This window comes from Sceloporus occidentalis, unplaced genomic scaffold (assembly GCF_023333645.1).
Source record: "Sceloporus occidentalis isolate IW3139 unplaced genomic scaffold, rSceOcc1.0.p SCAF_5, whole genome shotgun sequence".
In the NCBI taxonomy this organism is placed as follows: domain Eukaryota; kingdom Metazoa; phylum Chordata; class Lepidosauria; order Squamata; family Phrynosomatidae; genus Sceloporus; species Sceloporus occidentalis.
In genome coordinates, this window is record NW_028316985.1 from 96,589,607 (window position 1) to 96,605,826 (window position 16,220).

General features: G+C 47.6%; 1 protein-coding gene across 3 annotated transcripts in view; it reads right to left on the bottom strand.

Annotated features, from left to right (window-relative positions):
• LOC149312530 (tetraspanin-9-like) overlaps positions 1-16,220 on the bottom strand; it is a 269,437-nt gene that overhangs the window by 54,415 nt on the left and 198,802 nt on the right. The gene's annotated exons all lie outside the window — the stretch shown is intronic.

The window sequence follows — 16,220 nt, forward strand, 5'->3', positions numbered from 1 at the left end:
TTAAAATCAAACAAACAGAAAACCTGCCCCTGTACAATTAATGTTTTGTAACATGAATGAGAGCTGTCTTCAATGGGGTTTAAATTTATATTACGTTTATTCTTTATTTATTCTTTATTTAGGTTTATATTATGTATTTTTTAAATAAAATGCTAAATCATTTCTATACGACACCAGAGAAATTGTCTAGTAAACGCACAGGGGTGTTTCAAATGTTCATTGGAAATGCAAACAAAATGAAGTGACTTTCCCCCCATATGTGGTAGAGATGTGAAAAGGCTAAAAAGTTCTGAGTTCAAATAAATACTTTGATGCAGAGGAACTAAAACTTAATATTCAATTAAAGCCAGAAGTTTTTCTTTTGGGACTTATGGATGAATAGTTGGAAAAAAGCCATGGAAGACTACTATATGACAATGGCAGCAGCACTGTTGTATGCACAGAGATGGACGAATTCAATATTGCCTACTAAGGAAGAAGGATTAATAAAACGAATGAGTTAGCAGAAATTGACAAATTATCTGGTGTGATTAGATGCCCAAAAGCTGGCTTCAAGCCTCCTGGCCATTTACACGGGGGCCATGCGACATTTACATGCCACATGCTGCTGGAGCGCCTTAAAGCTGGCTTCCTGCCGCGGTGGGGAGGAAAAGCTGGCTTTTTGCTCATGCAAAAAGGAGTGGCTGTTTGCAGCTCCCTTTTCAACCTGCAAAAAGGAGGATTGGGGTCATGATATGTGGTTGCTGCAGCCCCAATCTGGTTTTTTCAGGGGGAGCCTGTTTCACCCCTTTGTGAGAGAGGTATGATTATACTCCAACCACCAAAAAGAAAGTCAGAAGCCACTTTTCTATTATTTCTATATATTTTTCTGTCTTGCTCTCCATCTTATCTCTTTGTGATGTTTTTAAATACCTTTCTTGTATTTGGAAAAGAACATTAATAAAAATAATTTCAAAAGAAGAAGGAGGAGGAATAATTTTTAAGAATATCAGTTTGGAAGACCATATTGCATCAAGCAACACCAATTTGAGGAGAGGGAAGCAACAGGGGGTTTATACTTTAGTGAGTACCAATTCTAGTTTATTATCACACTGGTTTTTATCAGGGTTCTCAAATTTTAGTACTTTGCAGAAAGGAGGTTGAAGGACTGATGTTCAGGATTAAGAGTTTTTGTGGAATCTGTGGGATCTGGAAGAATGTGTTGCTTGCTTCAAACATGTTGGATGTTCATGTTTTTCCGTCTCTGCTACAGAATCCTTCATATGCATCATCTGCACCTGTCATATTACACTTTCTGTAACTGTGTGCCAACTGTTCAAGAATCTCAAAATCTTAATTCATTTCTCATGAAACACAATTCCCTAGCCCTTGTGCTGTCTTTCTGAAATTGTGTTGATTTCTTGTTTAGGGACACTCATATGACTTGCTCCATTCACAAACAAATTTGAAACCAAACAAAATGCAAACTTCCTAGAAGAAAGCAAGGAAAAGCAAATCATCCTTCCCTCAATTTAAACAATAGTTCTTCTGCAACTTGGCAGGCTTGATCCTCAGAGCTCTTATATTAAAAAGCAATTTCTGAACCCCCCTCCCAAATTAAAAATATACTGACAATTGCTTTTAAAAAATATAAGCAAAAATATAGAGGTGCATAGCACAAAATATAAATACATATTTGTATGAAATTAGACTGGCATGATCCACTCACACCAGTCTACTATTTTATCCAGTTCTGACAGATTGAAAGAAAAGAAGTTATAGCAATTTTTAGATTACTAGTGGTAGTGAAAGGTACAAGATTTGCATTTCTGCATTGATAGTTATGTTCAGATTTAAGTCAAGTTCATCAGGCTATTAAATTGGTCTTGGACAAATCAGGCAGTTTTATGAGTAGCTGAACTGGTGTCTGGGCCAAATGTGTGGTTGGTGCCTAGTGCTAACTAAAATGCTTGTTCTAGTGAGATACTTAAAAATCAGGAAGGGAGTACAGATGGTGAAAGGAATGCCTGGGCTGACACATTATATGAAGTGTCAGGGATTACAAAGCATGGAAGGAATTATTGGAGAGGATGTGAAAGAAGAATTTTAAAATGATAGAGTGCTAAAAATGAAAGTTGATTTGCTGGTCTATTCTATTTTATTCTAAAATAAGAACATAAGTATGCCTGTTAATTAGAGGCAAGGAGACAAACCATATGCATCCTCTGGAGAGATAAGCACACAGATATTTTCCACAAGAGGTCAGGGAGACAAAGATCATTGTAGCATCTGGGGTCACCTTCATTTAAAGAACACCTGTGCCCCCCAAGAGAAGGTTTCCACAGCTGAGCATCAGATCACAGCTAATGTTTTCTAATTTTATTTGTTTGATGAAGGCTGGTATAAAAATCTAAACCTATAAAATAAATATATACACTAGATGAAACAGAACAAAGAGTATATGTAGGCAACTGCCTGCATTGGCAACATGCTGTATCAGGTTGGGCCACTTGAATTAAATTAAGATAAAGTTTAGAGATTTTCACAATAAAGGAAATAACTGTTGATTAATTAGGAAAAACTGATTATGGATGAACAATATATCTGCCCACATTTATTTATTTATATGACACCTTTCTCCCAGGATGAGATTTTGTTTTTATATAGGCATGAATAATCACAGTTATAAGGCTGTGTAGCCTAGACCTTTCCCACTGTTGTATTTGTTAGCCGTACCTCTAACTAAGTGCACATTTAACATGCATGAGAAGGGGACCTACATGTGGGAAGATCAGTCCTGACTGTCTGAGACTGTCTGAGACTGTCTCACATGAACAATCTTCACTCTATGTGTTTGTATGTATAGAAGAACCATTCTCAAATACATTCAATGCATTAGCCATAACTAGGGTGGCTAGGTTTTGGGAGACTAGCTTGAAGTCTCAGGAAAGTGCCATGCGTTGCCAGGTGTCTAATCATGGAGTCAAACAATAGGGTAAGGTGTACTGAGGAGGAAACAGTTTGATTTTATTTGAGCTAGCTTTGAGGTGACCCATTCCTCCCTACTTTCCACTAGTGTTTGTGTTCACTGGCTTGGAGCCAAGGGTGTGTGTTGCAGATGGCCATCCAGCCTCTGCTTAAAGACCTCCAAGGAGGGAGACTCCACCACACTCCGAGGGAGTGTGTTCCACTGTCGAACAGCCCTTACTGTCAGGAGGTTCCTCCTAATGTTGAGGCGGAATCTCTTTTCCTGTAGCTTGCATCCATTGCTCCGGGTCCTAGTCTCTGGAGCAGCAGAAAAAAAAGCTTGCTCCCTCCTCAATATGAAATCCCTTTAAGTATTTAAACAGGGCTATCATATCGCCAGCTCCCTAAGTCATTCCTCATAGGACATGGTTTCCAGACCCTTCACCATTTTAGTCGCCCTCTTTTGGACACGCTCCAGTTTCTCAACATCTTTTTTGAACTGGACACAATATTCCAGGTGGGGTCTGACTAAAGCAGAATAGAGTGGCACTATTACTTCCCTTAATCGAGTCTTGGTGGAGGATAAGGACAAGAAGGACAGGTTGCTTACCTGTAACAGTATTTCTTCGAGTGGTCATCTGCGAATACATACAAATGGGTTTCACTGCGCCTGCGCAGTGCTGTTCGGAAACTTCTAGAATCACTGGGCAAAGTACACTTTGCAACATATAGAAACTTTTGGGCGGTAACTCCGCCCACCCTTTATAAGGTCCCTGCCTTCCCGCTCTTTCCCCAGTTCCGAAATTTTTTCGCCGTGTGAGCGACATGAGAATGAGCCAATCAAGAGCAGGACACTGAGGGGAGGATGGGCAGGATTTGTATGTATTCGCAGATGACCACTCGAAGAAATACTGTTACAGGTAAGCAACCTGTCCTTCTTCTTCGTGGTCTCTGCGAATCATACAAATGGGTTTAGACTGACAAGCTTAGGTAAGCGGCGGAGGGAGTGTCCAGAGACCAAATAAGGTTCAAGCAATGTGATTTTTATTGCTCACGATAACCAAACAGAACAATAGTCTTGTTTCAAATGCATATAATAAACTGTTTGAAACCAACCATTTCAGTCAGTCTTGTTTTTCAAGCACCCCATAACAGCCAGTGCACAACAAGGCACAACATCCTTGGAGTAGACAATAACAGCATGAATGAGATAATGCATAAGACCAGTCGTGAGGTCACCAGACCTAGGCATACCAAGAACAAGGTAAGCAGGTGTGATTCACAAACACAGTGTCATAGTCAAGAGTATAAACAGATAAATAACATGACCATTCCCTGGACCAGAGAATGTAACCCCTGAGATGGACAGATTGCATGTATAACAACAATTTTAATGTAAACCTGACACCAATACTGCCCTACCAAACGCTGCATCCCGTTTGGCCCTAGTGTCCAGCCTATAATGCTTAATAAATGTCATTGGCTGGGACCAAACAGCAGCTTTGCAGACATCCTCCAAGGGCACCCCAGCCAAACAAGTGGAGGATGCTGCTACCGCCCTGGTTGTGTGAGACCGTACCCTGGTCGGCAGAGGTCTGCCCAATAGTTCATAGCAGAGGTGGATGGTACCAGCCACCCATTTTGAGAACCTCTGCGGTGACACCAGCAGCCCCTTCTTCGGTTCCGAGTAGCACTGGAACAGTCTCTCGGACCAGCTCGAACCCAAAGTCCTGTCCAAATAGAAGGCCAAAGCCCTTCTAACGTCCAAAGTGTGTAAAGTCCGTTCGACCTCCGTCGTCGGGTTCGAGGCCAGGGTAGGCAACACAATGTCCTGACACAAATGAAAGGCCGACACTACCTTCGGCAAGAAGGTAATATCGGTACGGAGGACCACCTTGTCCTTATGAAACCTTAAAAATGGTTGGTCCCTCCGCAAAGCACAAAGTTCGCCCACGTGGCGGGCAGAAGTGATGGCCACCAGGAAAGCAGTCTTCCAGGTCAAAAGTCTCAAGTCCGTTGTGGTCATCGGCTCAGAGGGACTGGATTGCAAGGCTGACAGTACCGCATCCAAGTTCCAAGCCGGAGTAGGTACCGACACCGGGGGGGGGGGGGGGGTAAAGATTCCCACAACCTTTTAGGAAACCCTTCACCAAGGGGTCCCTGAAGAAGGAAGGTTTGTCCCAAACTGAAAACGGGAACAAATAGCAGACAAATAGCGCTTGATGGAGGTAAGGCAGAGCCCGTCCTCCAAGAGTGCCATCAAAAATTCCAGTACTACCGGAGTGGTAACTTGGCTCGGGGAGAGGTCCTTCTCATCCAGGAACCGGAGAAATCTCTTCTATTTGGAGGCGTAGGACCTACGGGTGGAAGGCTTTTGGGCTGCGTGGATCACCCTCCGCACCGAGTGTGGCAGTGCTGTTAGGGATGGAGCCTCCAAGCCACCAGCGGCAGGCGATTCATGTCTGGGTAGCGGACTCGCCCCTCCTGGATCGTGAGCAGGTCTGGGCGAAAGTCGATGCGGAGGAAGGTTCTCCTCGATAGGTGCAGCACGGATGGAAACCAAGGCTGCCTGGGCCACCACGGTGTGATGAGGATCGCGTCCGACCGATCCGCTGTCATCTTGGACACCTCTTGGATGATCAATGGGAATGGAAGGAATGTGTAGAGCATCTCTCCCCACCACTGGAAGGCGAACGTGTCTCCGAGGGAGTTCCTGCTGCGCGTCTTGGAACAGAACCAGGGACAATGCGTGTTGTTATCGGTCGCGAAGAGGTCGACCCGAGGGGCTCCCCATCGGTTGAATATCTTGCCCACCGTGTCCGGGTGGAGCCTCCATTCGTGCGACACCGATGATGACCTGCTGAGCTGATCCGCTAGGTCGTTGTCCTCTCCTGGGAGGTGCACTGCCTGGAGCAGGATTCGTCTCGGAATGCACCAATTTCAAATTCGTAAGGTAATGTCCAACAGTGTCATGGACTTGGTTCCTCCTTGTTTGTTTATATAGTAAAGGACTGTCATGTTGTCTGTTCTGAGGAGGACCACCTTATCGGTCAGGGTCGGCTCAAACGACCTCAGAGATTTCTCTACGGCCAACATCTCGAGGGCGTTTATGTGGAGGGCTTTCTCTTCCCGGGACCACTTCCCTTTGACCATTAAGTCCAGAAGATGTGCACCCCAACCTTCTCGGGATGCGTCCGTTATCAAGGTCATCTGAGGTTGTGGAGGGGAGAACGGCAAGCCGATGCAGACGTTTTGGGCGTCTATCCACCATTTGAGGGAACAAGCTACTGGCCTTGGGACCGTGAGCCACTTGTACGGCAGGTCCGTCATTGGGTCGAAGACTGTCAAGAACCATGCCTGGAGCGGCCGAAGACGCAGCCTTGCCCACGGAGTCACGAAGGTCGTCGAAGTCATACGGCCCAAGGCTACCTGAACGTTCCTGGCTCTGACCCTCCTGTAGGTCAACAGCGGCCGTATGGAGGCTACCAGTGCTTGGAAACGGTCCGGAGGGAGATATGCGGTGCAGGCGTCGGCATCTAAGACGGCCCCTATGAACTTGACCTGCCTGGAAGGGGTGAGGTGAGACTTTTCCATGTTGACCAGCAGGCCGAGTGAGCCAAGAAGAGCTAAGGCAAAGTCGATGGCCTCCAGGAGCTCCCCTTCCGAAGCGGCTGCTAGGAGCCAGTCGTCCAGGTAAGGGAACACCCTGTAGCCTCTCTGGTGGAGGTACGCCACTACCGGTGCGAGGCATTTGGTGAAGACTCTCGGTGCTGTGGCCAGCCCAAAAGGGAGGACATTGTAGTTGTAGACATTGGAGCCGACGGCGAAGGTGAGGAATCTCCTGTGGGACTCCCAGATCCCGACGTGGAAGTAGGCATCCTTGAGATCGATGGTCGCGAACCACAGTCTCTGGTGGAGAAGAGGCAGGATAGAAGCCAAGGTTACCATTCGAAATCGACGATAGTGAAGGAAAAATTTAAGTTTCTTAGATCCAGGATGGGTCTAACTCCTCCATCCGGCTTTGGAACTATAAAGTATCTTGAGAAAAAGGCCCTTGAAAGATGGCCAGTCGGCACCGGGGAGATGGCCCCTTTAGCCAGTAACGAGCGCACTTTGTCGAGAAGGGTGTCCGAGGGTGAGGTGGAAATAAAGGCTCCTGTTGGTGGGAGCTCCTTGAACTCGAGGGCATAACCCCTACGGACAATGTTAAGGGCCCAAGAGTCAGTGGTTATAGAAGCCCAGGTGTTAGCAAAGGGCCTCAAGATGTCTAAAAAGAAAGGAGGAGAGACGACGAAGCGCGCTGGAACACTTCAGGACCTTTTCTTGGTTTGGTCCGACTCCTGCCGGCGAGGTTTACGATACCGTGCAGGAGGGCACCGTCTGCCCGAGGAGGAGGAAGATTGCGAGGGGTACCTAGGCCGCTGGGTTCCCTGTTGTCCCTGTCGGTCCTGATGGAACGATCTAAAAGACTGGCCCTGAGACTGCCATGGGCGCTGCCTTCTCCTGAACTGTTGTGTGGAGGAGGAAGACATACCATGTCTCTTGGCTGCGGCCTTCATCTTGAATTTTCTTTTGAGATAGTCATCGGTCTCGGAGTTGAACAGGCCAGACTCATCTATCAGCATCTCCTCTATAGCCGCCTTTACCCCCGGGGTCAAGTCGGTGCCGCGAAGCCATGCATGGCGGCGTAGAGCCATTGAGGCCGACATCGCTCTACCCACACAGTCGGTCACATTACGGAATGCCGTAATGAGCCAACCCCCAATGGAGTGAGTCTCATCCCTGATCTCTACCAGCTTACGTTGCGCCTCATCCGGGATGGCTCACCAACTCCGGTTCCTTGCCACTCTGCTGTAGCCCCCGCTGATCCCAAGCACCTGGAGGACCCCGATGTGTTTTACGACTCCAAACGGGTTGTTTCTACATGGCGGTTCTGAGAGAAACGGCTTTTTGGAAGTTCGAGGAGGGACGTCATGCCCGTAAGGTGTGCAGCCAACCCGCGCAGCCTGTGTCGTCAAAGCTGTCGAAGCCGACTACGTCGGAGCCGGTGTCGAAGCACCAAGAACCACGGGCTCTCGGGGCCTCGGGAAGAAAGAAGGGGTTGACCTGAGGGTCAGAGATGATGGGTCCCAGTTTGGGAGTCTTGTCTCTCTTCTTGTAGACAGCACCGGACAATCCCGACATCGGACAATCCTGACACCGGTGTTTTCTCTTTCTTCTTGAGGACAGCATTGGACTCAGCCCTGCTTTCAGTCCTGGATGCTCTGCCTGCCGGTTCAGACCCGTCGTCTGTGACTCCTGTAGCCGTGGCGGCCTTGGAGACCTTCAAAGCCTGCTTCTCCTTAGGATGCTTGGCTGGTTTTGGCACCGAAGAGCTTCCCGCATCCGGACCGTGGCCCGGTCTCGATTTGGAGGATGAGCTGGAAGCGACGGAAGCAGCTCGAGCGGGTGGTGCCCTGGATGGAGAGCCCTCTGTCCCTGACGGTTCGTGGGGGCGCTTGGAGAGCTTGTCGGTGGCGCTGGACCTGTCTTGGTCACGGGCCACATGCGAAGACGACTTGGCCACAGCCGGGGGGGCCGATGTTGAGCTAGATGGACTGTCCCGGATCTTGGAGGCAATAGCGGGAGCTGATACCGATGGAGCCGAGGACGGCTGGGACTCTTCCCCACGCACCTTGCCCTGCGCGATAGCCGAAGTAAGGAGGGACTCATGGTTTTTTCTTGCTTGAGATGTCATCGATTTGCACAAGGAGCAAGTCTTCATGTCGTGGTCCTTTCCAAGGCACAACAAACAAAAGGAGTGTGGGTCTTGGACTGGGACTTTGCCGCCACAGATGTCGCATTTCTTGAACGGGGGCGACATCTCTCTCGAGATCGACAAGTTTGAAGGAGAATCCGGAGACGAAGTCAGAAAGCCGAAGTCAAAGTCCAGAGGGGAGGTCAGAACAAGAGATTGGTCAAACGGTCCGAAGTCAAGCCAGTGATTCAATAGGAATGAGAGCAAGCGAAGTTCCAACAGCAGCTAACGCGGTGGAAAAAAGGAACTGGGGAAAGAGCGGGAAGGCAGGGGCCTTATAAAGGGTGGGCGGAGTTACCACCAAAAAGTTTCTATATGTTGCAAAGTGTACTTTGCCCAGTGATTCTAGAAGTTTCCGAACAGCACTGCGCAGGCACAGTGAAACCCATTTGTATGATTCACAGAGACCACGAAGAAGAAGAAGTCCTTACCCACGAGCAAGAAGTCAGACAACAGGAGGCACTCCAGATCCAAGCGGCAGTCCTTTTGTTCCTCAAAGTCTCCTCCTCTTACCAGCCCAGAGACAACAGACAGTCCAGGTAGCGATGGGATGACTTCAAGCCCCAACAGAAACAGTGAGCCAATTTCTCACAAAAAAAGCTCCAACTTCACCTCCGCCACCAAAGGACAGCGGAGGAACCAACAGACATGATGGGTCCCCTCCAGTGGGGGGCCGGCTTCAGGCGTTCCTGCCAACTTGGAAGTCTTCGACATCAGACCAGTGGGTCCTAGACACCCTGAGGCATGGATACTGGATAGAATTCCTCTCCAGGCCTCGGGACAAGTTCATCCCATCTCCCAAGTCCAGGAACCCAGAGAAGCACTGCTCCCTCCTGGGGGCAATACAACAACTGCTTGACCTGCAGGTTATCGAACCAGTCCCCTTCACCAGAGATACAGTGGGACCTATTTCACCCTGTTCCTAGTCCCCAAGAAAAAAAAATCATGGCAAGCCATCCTCAACTTCAAAGGCCTGAACAGGTTTGTCAAGCTGAGAAGATTCCGCATGGAGTTCCTGTGGTCTATCCTGGAGGCTCTCCAGCCAAACGATTTTCTTGCATCTTTCGATTTACGGGATGCTTATTTTTACATGTCCATTTACAGTGCCCACCGCAGATATCTCCGCTTTGCCTATGCAGGCCAACACTATCAGTGCAAGGCACTTCCCTTCAGTCTGTCGTCTGCCCCCAGGGTCTTCACCAAGATCATGATAGCACTGGTAGCTCACTGGAGAAGCTCATGCATTCACGTTTATCCATACCTCGACAATCTTCTCCTTTGCTCTACCTCGCTCTGCAAAGTTGCCAGGATCTTACACTCACTCCAACACCACGGCTTCCTCATCAACCTGAAGAAGAGCGCGCTCCCCAGCCCAGCGCATTCAGCTCCTGGGGGTGATAATCGACACATCTCAGGACACTGTCTCCCTCTCACATGACAGAATCACCTCTTTTCAATGGACTATTCAATTGGTGCTGGAAGCCAGGACCGTCACTCTTCCCACCTTAACACATCTTCAGGGCTTCATGATCTGCCTCCCCTGGGCACGTCTTCATTCAAGCCCCTACAGTGGCTCCTTCTCCCACACCAGGACGTCATTGCCAAGAAGTCCAAGCTTCCTGTCCCCGTGCTGAGATCGGTTCTCCATTCCCTCGACTGGTGGACCTCTATTGTCGACTGCAGGGGCCACTCCATTTGGAAGCCAGACCAGATTCAAATCACGATCAACATGAGCCTCAGAGGATGGGATGCCCATTCCGGAACATATCTGACACAAGGCAGATGGGACCCCTCCAACTAGCAGCAAAGGATCAACTGGCTCGAGCTGAAGGCAGTCAGGCTGGCCCTTCTCGACTTTGCAGAGCTGGTTCGGGGCAGAGCTGTTTTGATCAGGACCAACAACGTCACCGCAAAGGCTCATATCAACCGACAGGGTGGGACGAAGTCGCATGCCCTAATGGAGGGAGCAAGCTTACTTGTACAATGGGCGTAGACCAACCTGCTGTCCTTGGAGGCAGAACACCTCCAGGGAGAGCTCAACTCCACAGCGGACTGGTTGAGCAGGACAGACATTCATCAGGGCGAATGGAGCCTTCACCCAGAGGTATTCAACATGATTGTCAACCAACTGGGTCAGCCAGATATAGACCTCTTTGCCTCCCCAGTAAACACCAAGACAGCTCACTTCATCTCAAGATATCGGTCTCAGGGAGGCCCAGGACCCTCCTCTACGTGTTCCTGCCGTTCTCCCTCCTGACCAAGGTCATGAGCAAGATCAGGAAAGAGAGGGCCAAGGTTATCCTAGTGGCCCCAGCGTGGCCCCACAGAGCCTGGTACTCAAGAGATCCTGACCATGGCCACGGACAGCCTGGAGCTTCTGGTGTGACATGACCTTCTCTCTCAGGGTCAAGTATTTCACCCCTACCCGGCCTGGCTTCAGCTCCATGTCTGAAGGTTGAAAGACACATGCTCCAACAATACAGATACTCTCCACAGGTGATTAATTCCATCCTCGCCTGTTGATGAACTTCCACTCAAAGAATCTATGAATATACCTTCAGAGCGTTTTGGAGGTGGTGTTAATGCAAGCGGCTCAACCCCCTCCAATTCTCCGCCTCAACACTGATGTTGTTCTTGCAGGATGGCATAGACTAGGGCCTCCGTCCGAACACCCTCAAAAAGCAGGTGGCTGCAATTACTTCCATCCTCCCCCATAATGAAGCAGCCACAATCTCCTCCAACCCACACCTAAGGAGACTTCTAAAAGTCACCAATACGCCGCCCCCCCCCCCCCCCGGCAAGACATAGGTTTCCATCATGCGACCTACACACCGTGCTCAAGGCTCTCACCATCCACCCCTTTGAGCCACTGAGAGAGATATCCCTTAAGCATCTGTCTTGGAAAGTGCTCTTCTTGACCGCCATCACCTCAGCCCGAAGAGTAACTGAGCTCTGTGCCCTATCGGTGCGACAGGACCTCTGTGTGTTCAGGCCGGACTCGGTCTTGCTTCATACGGATCCCACCTTCATCCCTAAGGCCAAGTCCGCCTTCCACTTGTCCCACAACGTCATACTACCTTCCTTTTGTCCTCACTCAGTGACTGATCTGGAAAAGAGTTGGCATACCCTCAACGTTCACAGGGCGAACAGGATATACCTCAAGAAGACAAGACCATTCAGAGCCTGGGAGGCCCTTTTAGTCTCCTTCAGCAAGGCTAAAAAGGGAAAGAAAGTGTCTCCTTCTACTCTGGCTAGATGGATCAGAGAGTGTATCATGGCTTGCTACAAGTCTCAGGGCCTTCCGCCACCTGATGGAGTGGTTGCACACTCAACCAGGAGTGTGACCACCTCTGTAGCCTGGGCCACCAGTGCCCCTCTAACAGAGATCTGCAGAGCCACAACCTGGAAGACACCCTCTACCTTTGTCAAGCACTACAAGCTTGACCTGTACTAGTCAGTCGAGGCCGCCTTTGGCAGGAGAGTGCTCCAGTGCGTGCTTCCGCCGTCCCTCTACACAGCACTCCCCTCCTGCTTAAGGGAGGGCTTTGGTAAGTCCCAATTCTCAGGAGGATCTCACCTTTTCCACTGGAAAAAGGAATGTCGGTTCTTACCTGTTATATGTCCATTTCCAGCAAAGAAGGTTCGATCCTCCTCCCCACCCTTGGTGCTGCTGTGGGACAACAGGGTGACGCGCTCCCCCTCCAGCCAAACAAGTCACAAGAACAGACTGCTGATTTGATCACAACAATGATGGACTCTTATCAAGAGTCTGCTTGCCTCCGGCCTCAGCCTGCTGACTCTTAGGCTGGATAACAACTGGACCTTCTGGGTTGCCCCTCCCATGAGGGGGCAGGGGGGTCCTTTTGTTATTTAAATCTGTCCCTGCCTTCTAGGAGCTCATGGGAGGAGCAACCCAATTCTCAGGAGAATCAAATCTTTTCCACTGGAAATGGACGTATAACAGGCAAGAACCAACGTTCCTTTTTCCATTTCTTAGACATGTTCCATTTAAAACTTAGCTCAGTTGCAAATTTTTTAGTCAAGAAGTTCCTGGCTTCTTGAGACATCTCACATTTTTCTTCCTCATTGGAACTGTTTGAAACTGTGCCTCCAGTATCTCCCTTTTGAGAATCTCCCATCCATCCTGAACTCCCTTCTCTTTTAGTATACCTGACCACTTGATCACTCCCAGTCTTTCTCTAAGTTTATTGAAACCAGCTCCCTAAAGTCTGACTATGCTTGGCATCTCCTTTCCATTGGATAACAAACTCTAGGAGAACATACATCAACATAGAAAGGAAACCAAAAATATTGTTATTAAATACTGTATGCTAGATGATGACAAGGAAAGGGAATTTGGTAAAATCATCTTTTATATGATAACAGAATGGGAAACAAAGATGCTTGAATATATGCAGAATGACAAACTCACACTGCTTCTCAGAAATGCTTCTGCACAGAAATTTGAAAAGGATTAGGCAAGGTTAAATTAATACTTCAAAACCACTACAACAATATAAAGGAATACCTTCAAGAATTTGATTTCTCCTTTAATTATACTGGACAAAAGTAGAAGTTATGAATACATAATTACTGGGAAGTCGCTACACGGTCTGAGCAATAATATACTGAAACTGATTAGAACAAAGGGCAGTAAAGCTAAAATAAAATAAAGCAAAGCAATAATAATGTATATATACATTAAAAAAGCTATATGAAAACTATTATTAAAGTGAATTTAAAGGAATCTCTAACATCCATGAATGGAAGAAAGGAAGTAACTTTCTATGTTGTATGTTTTTTATTGTGTTTAGAAGATATGTGTGTGTGTGTGTGTGTGTGTGTGTGTGTGTGTGTGTTGGGTTTGTGAATATTATGTTTGTTATGTTTGTTATCAATACTTGTTGGGGCTGTATGCTAGTGAGATTACATATGCAATAAAGATATTTAAAAACAACAACAACAAAGTTTCACCCTCCTGTTCTCTTCTAGTCACCGCCTCTTCTTCAGAATCTATTTTATACTTTCTAAGAAATTCTTAATTCTTCTGTATTAGGGGATGTGTTGTCTAAACACCATGCCCCCAAAGTGGCCAGAATCACTTCTTTTGGCCTTTATGTTTTGCGCCAAAGACATCTCTCTTTCTCTAAGATCAATGAAGGTCATGGCATTGAGGTCTTGCTCTCTGTTCTCTACTTAATTTATCAATAGACTCTTTCAGTTCTTGAGTCCTCTCTAATTTCTGAACCTTTACATTCATCTGCTCTGTCTCCACTGTCATCTGTTATTTATGTCATTGAGTTATGGTTTAAGTGCTGTCTTGAAGTTATTTTTCATCTGGGTCATCTAGGTCCTTATCTGGTCACATGCTTCTAAAATGTGTTAAGCCCATTGATTTAGTTACTTTTCTGCAGAAGTTCTCCTTGTTCCAAACTGCACATTCTGTCTTGTCTTCAGTTCATCTGTACTCATTTTGACAGCTGTCAAACCAATCTATACAGAGCAAAAAGAAAAAGTAAAAGAAAAAAAATCTACTGCTGTTAATCTACTCAGCTACTGAATGTCTCCCTGCTCCATTAAATTAAGTTTGTCTAGCTTAATCTCTTTGCTCTGTACTCCAGAACTATTTCTCATTTCCTTTCAACACATTACGAACTGGTTCGACCTTGTCTTTATCTCCATAAGGAGCCCTACAGCAACCACATGATCCTAGAGGAGGGCTCCAAAGTCCACTCAGCCTTCAATCCTTTTGTAGGTCACTAAAATGAATACCCAGCTTGTTGGGAGGCAATTGGCTTACACATTGTAAATGACTTAGGGAGTGGTAGTTCACTGATAAGTGGTATAGAAATGTACTTGCTATTGTTATAGTCCTCCCTTCCCAAATGCAGGGAATCTGTTATGGACCCCCCGCCCCCCGCATAAGGGGAAAATTGCATATGCTCGCACCCCATTGAACATAATAGGGCGCGTGCATGCCATTGATAAAATTCTCCTGCGGCTTCAGCATATGCTGGAAGCCATGTAAGTGAAGCCCGTGTATGGTGTGGGCTCACTGTATATGGCAAACTAACTATTTTTCTCAATCTTAATTAGATCATTTTTCTAAGCCTTTAAGCATCTATTTTCAGATATTCAGATTGTATAGTCTTGCCTTCCAGCTTCAAGGGATCTTGGATGAAACGGATTTTCTAGACCCATTTCAAACCGGCTTTTGGGCGGGCTATGGAGTTGAGACTGCCATGGTCGCCTTAGTCGATGATCTCCGTCTGGGCATGGACAGGGGTAGCGTGTCCCTGTTAGTGCTTTTGGACATCTCGGCGGCATTCGATACCATTGACCATGGTATCCTTCTGGAACGCCTGAGGGAGTTGGGTATCCACCTTCAGTGGTTCCGTTCCTACCTCTCAGGTAGATTCCAGATGGTGCAGCTGGGCGACTGTCGCTCCGATAAGAAGGCCCTTACATCTGGTGTCCCTGAGGGAGCAATTTTGTTCCCCATTCTATTTAACATTTACATGAAGCTGCTGGGAGAGATCATCCGGAGACACGGGGCGCGGTGTTATCAGTACTCTGATGACACCCAAATATGTTTCTCTGTGTCTCCGACTGATGCAGTGACTAGGGATGGCATCTCTCCTCTCAATGCCTGTCTGGAGTCGGTAATGGGCTGGATGAGGGAAAACAGACTCAGTTTGAATCCAGAGAAAACGGAAGTACTCGTGATAGGTTCCCCGGGCCCGGGGATGGATATTTGTCCACCTGTTCTGAACGGGGTCACGCTCCCCTTGAAGGACTCAGTTCACAGTCTGGATGCTTCTGGACTCGTCGCTCTACCTTACATCTCAGGTGGATGCGACAGTCAGGAGCACCTGTTATCAGCTTCGGCTGATATGCCAGCTGCGACCCTACCTGGGCCGGGGGACCTTGAAACAGTAGTACATGCTCTGGTAACCTCTCGGTTGGATTTCTGTAATGCGCTCTACATGGGGCAACCCTTGTACCAAACCCGGAAGCTACAATTGATTCAGAATATGGCAGCAAGGCTGGTCACTGGATGTTCCAGGACTAGCCATATAACACCTATACTACAAGATCTACATTGGCTGCCCATTTGCTTCCAGGCGCAATACAAGGTGTTGGTAATGACCTATAAAGCCCTAAATGGCTTGGGCCCAGGGTATTTGGAGGACTGCCTCTCCCCATACAGTCCGCCCCGCACTCTCAGATCGGGCGGAAAACATCTGTTAAGAGTTCCAAAATCAAGATATATTTCTTCTTCACAAAGGGCATTCTCCATCTCGGCCCCGCAGATTTGGAACTCCTTGCCTGATGAGCTCCGCTCAGTCACCACTCTAGATCTATTTAGTAAAAATCTGAAGACCTTTCTTTTCCGTCAAGCTTTCCTCCATGTGCCTTAATACTATCCTTTTCTCCCTTTGCATATTGTTCGATCCAGCTAATTTGTTATATGGTT